This window comes from Lepeophtheirus salmonis, chromosome 6 (assembly GCF_016086655.4).
Source record: "Lepeophtheirus salmonis chromosome 6, UVic_Lsal_1.4, whole genome shotgun sequence".
Classification (NCBI taxonomy): Eukaryota; Metazoa; Arthropoda; class Copepoda; order Siphonostomatoida; family Caligidae; genus Lepeophtheirus; species Lepeophtheirus salmonis.
This window is the reverse complement of record NC_052136.2, coordinates 55,204,861-55,210,193: the sequence shown is the minus strand read 5'-3', so window position 1 is coordinate 55,210,193 and position 5,333 is coordinate 55,204,861. Positions and strand designations below refer to the sequence as shown.

General features: G+C 34.4%; 1 long non-coding RNA gene across 1 annotated transcript; it reads left to right on the top strand.

Moving 5' to 3' along the window:
- The first annotated feature begins 1,611 nt into the window (after positions 1–1,611).
- On the top strand, positions 1,612–2,556 carry LOC139905817 (uncharacterized). The gene is made up of 3 exons (XR_011780888.1): positions 1,612–2,079; positions 2,133–2,272; positions 2,335–2,556. It is a non-coding gene; the product is annotated as an uncharacterized lncRNA (long non-coding RNA).
- The last annotated feature ends 2,777 nt before the right edge of the window (positions 2,557–5,333 follow it).

The window sequence follows — 5,333 nt, the reverse complement described above, 5'->3', positions numbered from 1 at the left end:
GTACGCGAATAGAAATTCTTCCATTACATTGAAGTATCATTTTCACGACTTGTGCGTATACTAGTTTGTTTTGCTTTGCATCCAATTATTTAGATTTTAATATACCGAAATATGAATTAATTTAAATCACTCGACCTTCATTAATTATCGAATTAGTAAGTGTTCAGATTTCATTGATATTGACAAATACTGGAAGATATATTCTTTTACAATTTTTGTTAAGTAAGACCTTGAAGGACATTAATTAAAAAGATATTCAGCATCATGTTATCAAAGATACAAAAAAACATGGAAATACAAAAACTTGGTAGTTAAAAAATAATTATTATATGTAATTTAACACTAAGGTTTTATATCGTATATACAGGGTGTCCACGATAAATTGGAACTATTTTAAAATTCAACCTGCTTGATAAAAATGGAATTTGGAGTGTATTTGTTAATAAAAAAAAGTTAGACATGATATTAAACAATAAATTTATTGAACATGTCCTCCCTCAGCAGCCACCATCTTCTCCATCCTGCCCCTGAAGGATTTGCTTGCCCTGATGACTTCCGCAGAATCGACAGCATTCCACTCCCTCGTAATGGAGCCCTTCAAGGCCGCGATGCTCTTGTGGCTTACCTCGCACACCTCCCCCTCCAACTTCCCCTACCAGTAGTAATCACACGAATTGAGGTCGGGTGAGTTGGAGGGCCAGGTGTTGCGATCCCAGAAAGTGATGTCGTGGGAGTTGAAGAGGTTAGTGGTCCTCATAGCGATGTGTGCGGGCGCTGAGTCTTGTTGGAATATGAACTCCCTCCCAGCGGCCGTATCCTTCATCCAGGGGATGACGAACTCCTCCATGACTTTGCAGTACCTTATTGCGTTAACCCTTGTCTTGGGATTGAAGAAGAAAGGAGGCATCACCTCACCGGTGCTGCAGATGACACCCAGGGTCATCACGGAGGTCGGGAACTTTGTGGTGAAGACGCAGGGACCTCTTCTCCCTCCTTGACATGCCACCTGTCATTCTGGACGTTGTAGCTTCTGTCGACAGTCCAGTTCTTATCGTCGGAGAAGAAGATGATTCTTCCTCCATGGCTCTTCAGGTCATTGAGGAGACACTTACCGTTGGTGAGCCTGGTGGCCTTCATGGATGCCGTGAGGATGTGTTGTTTGGCCGTTCGGTATGGCTTGTATCTGAGGTCCAGATTCACCGCCTTGGAGACCAGCTGCTTGCTCATTCCACGGTTCTTGGCCAACCTGGACAAGGAAATCCCCGACGAAGCCTTGATGGACTTCTGGAGGCCTTCAAGGACGCGGGGAGTGCGGATTTGGTCACTTCTCATGTTGTGGGCCTTGCAGCAGACCTTCCCCTCAACCTCCAGGGATTGAAAACCCGATACACCGTGGTCTTGGGGTAGTTAAGAAGCTTGTAGATAGCAGAGGGCTTGTGTCCCACGCGAGCCAATTCGAGGATGGTGTCTCTCCTTGCTTGTTCCATGATGACTATTGTTTGTTGTCAAACTAGTTGTGGTGGAAGTTATAGTCTATTGTTCATGCAACCTTTTATGTTACTAAATAGAACTGAATAAAATGCAAAAAATAACGTGGCCTTCTGTCTGGATTTCTGAAAATGGAGGCCTAGGAATTTGGAAAATACTTACCGGATGAGAAACAGATGGTTTGTCGGATTTGTCGATATGAATGTGCCTTTAGTCCCCTGTCTAGAATTACACGCCACTCATTATCCTCATTTCATAACAAGAGTAGGGATATTCATCTATAAAATCAATTTAACGATGAATACATCAAGTTAGACTATAACTTTGATCTCACAACGATGCTTATTGCATGTAATATAACCTTATCCTTTGCTAATCATCTACGTTCAAAAAATTTATGGAGAAATACAAGGGTAAACATATCCCTTCCCGAGGAACCTTCATTAAATTAATGGAGGACGTTGGTACTGATGTCATATATAGAAGTACATAAAAATGTTTTGAGTCATCCACACCAAATGACGATCAAGTTATCAGTAAAAAGTATTTACGAATATCGAAATGGAACTCTGAATTTTGTACTATCTCACAGTAAATATTCAATTTTTTTTTAAATCTAACCATCAAATATGATTTTATTTTAGCTAAACATATGAAGAATTATGATACACAACTCAGTAAAGGGCAAAAACAACAGCTTAAATGGTCACAACAACGGGGGTAGTAGCTTTGGATGGTTTGCAACTAGTCTGTCTGAGACTACTTACTTTGCTTTAAGACTTGGGTATGATAATTAGGTTTTCCAATATTACATAGTCAATAAATATTACTTTTTTATCACTTAAGGCTTAGCTATGGTTGATGGGCTCCAAGAAATGGTGTTCAGAAAACTCATACAAGGCAAAAACAAATGTTTAAATGGTCACAACAACGAGGGTAGTTACATTGAGTGTTGCATTATAATTAACAATTGTGTATATCCTTCATGATAATAGTATGTTGTTATATAAGCATACCTAAATAACGGGGGGAAATCTTTTTTGATGCTCTTAATAGGGAGTAATATCGCCAGACATTACTACATAATTAGCTTTTGCTCTAAATTTTACGATGAATTTATTTATAAAAAATTTTTATTAGTATATTTATTGTCTAATTTTATGATTTTGACATTTACTTTATTATTAATAATTAGTTAGATCTCATCGGTAGAGATATATCTATCCTGTGCACAATTGTATATAGCAACTTCTACATGAAGAAGAGGGCTGATTATCTTTTTGATTAAACTCCACGTCTCGCTTGTGTATTGCAACCTAAAGTTATGACATATTTAACTGAATTCCGATGTTAGAACAAGAAAAAATTATCTGGATCAATCTATTATTTCAATATTCTGTATTTATAGTTTATTATTATTAATAGTTATATGATTTTAATTGTTTAATTTTGTATATTTAACTTAAATGTTTAATGGTTTATTTTTTAGTATGTAGATTATATTTAATTAAAGCCTTCTTTTTTAAACTTTGAGCTTCAAATATATTTCAAATACTCTACTTTGTCGTTTCATTAGCTATTATTCTGAGAATAAGGTTTATAATGAATTACAATTTCATGGAGTGTGACGTTTTCAAATCCACTGTAACAGATAAAAAACGTCGAAGTCGTATATAATACGTATTATATTTTCATTAAACATTTTTCTAATAAATACATTCGTTATACCCTCAAAAACCATAATAAAGCAGGCAGATGATAATCACATCAGTATTTTAAACAATGATACCATATGTCTTTTTCCCCCCTTCTCCTTGCACGCGTTTTTCTCTACAATATTATCAACTATAAGTATATCTGAATTAAGACCCTTATTAATATCAACTGCATGTTTTTATAATTTTGGGGGAGAAAATGAATAACTGCCATCAAAATAGGAGAACCTTCTACATTTAAAATAACACTGATAATATTATTTAAATTCATATATATATTTATTTTATAATGCATTTTATAATCAATTTACTCCAAAGATAGGCGATAATTCTTCTTCTAAAGTAGGATGTTAATGCACACACGATTGTTAAATATAGAAAAAGATACAAAGAAAGAGAATACGCATCAACTGTTTTTACTTTTCAAATTGCTATAATTAGTTATTTGGTTTTTTTTTGCACACATCCCGTTCTTTACTCATGTATAAAGATGGGCGTGTTTCCTACAGCCCTCCCCATCCAGAGTCAAACATTACTTAATATCCTCGTCCCAAATCAAGAATATGAATACATACGAACGAAATTTTACTCGTGATGATTCTGACGACTTTAACTTTGACTTCTTTAAGATGAAAGTTTCTAGTTATATACCTTTTTTTCACCGTGGAGAATCCTAATTTCTCAAAATTTAGGAAGAAATATGTCAATAAAACCTTGCCTTCTAGAAGGACTCTACATAGCTTAATGGAGGTTGTCAGCAAGGATTTAATCTCCTAAATTCAAGGGAAAATTGAAGATAAGGATATTTTCATATCTGTTGATGAGACTAAAGACAACCAGGCTCGATCAATGACAGCTATATTGATGGGTCCTTTGATTGGCCATTTCTTTGGTTGTCCTTTTCTGATCAACATGACCGACACAAAAGTTGCTAATGCCATTTATGTTACAAATTTTCTCGTTCAGAGTATTCGACAAACTCTGGGTTTGGACTTTGAAATAAATAACTTTAAAGTTTTCATCACGGATGGAGCGTCCTACTGTAAAAAGCGAGTGAATACCTCAAAAGAGGCTACGCCTAACATAAACATGCTATTTGTGTAGCTCATGGACTCCATAACGAGGATGAACTTACACGTAAAGAATTCCAAAAGATAAACTAGGTCATTTCAGAAATTAAAAAAATGTTTTTGAATCCCGGGCAAAGGAAACGGAACTACCGCTTCTTACCAAATTCTCTTACCTCCTGCACCAATCGTCACACGCTAGGGAACTTGTTTGAAAGCAGTTGATTACTATTTCAATATCTTCGAAGTACTCAGAGAGTATTTAAACAATCTTAACGAAAAAAATCATCGGTTCTTAAACCTAAGGAGATTATAAATGAAGTGTTTATTCATGAAGAATTGTCAATAATTATTCATAATAATCTCAACCCAATTACTGAGGCCATTAACGCGTTAGAAGGAAGACTTCCTTTACTTATTTGCTTGAGTATTGTCGAGCATTTACGCGTCGATATCAAAGCTAGAGCCATTCAAAACCAAATTAAATAAATTTTTAGATGAAAATCCAGCGTAAAATGATTTGCAAGACCTTGCAAATTCTAAGAAGACAATTTACAGAAACACATCTATTGTAAATTGTAACTTAAAGATGATTTTCAGCATGTTGAGGGCCATTCATACAAAAATAAGGGCCCGTTTATAAGTAAAAATTATCAGGAAGAAGCTAAATATAAAATTGAATATTGAAATATTAGATTCGTAAAAGTAAGTATTTATCAAATAACTTTTTTAAGAATAAATTACATTTTATCATTAATACAGTAATATGGTCAAGAAAAACAGAATGAATTGTCTCAAATGGCGTGCAAATAGTTTGTCAAATAAGTTGAGATAACTACTGAATATATTAATTTACTTTTCTTTTCTTAGCTTTACAAATTAGTTAGACGACGAAGAACGAGGATTCTAGATGGAATTTGAAGATTGATAGAATAAAGGAGAGGATTGTATTTCTACTCATCATTAGTAAATTGTTTTCTCTATAAAACTATCTCATTATATTTTGTATATTTATAATTTACATTTGTACCTAATAATTGTTTGAATCCATTTGTAATATTTA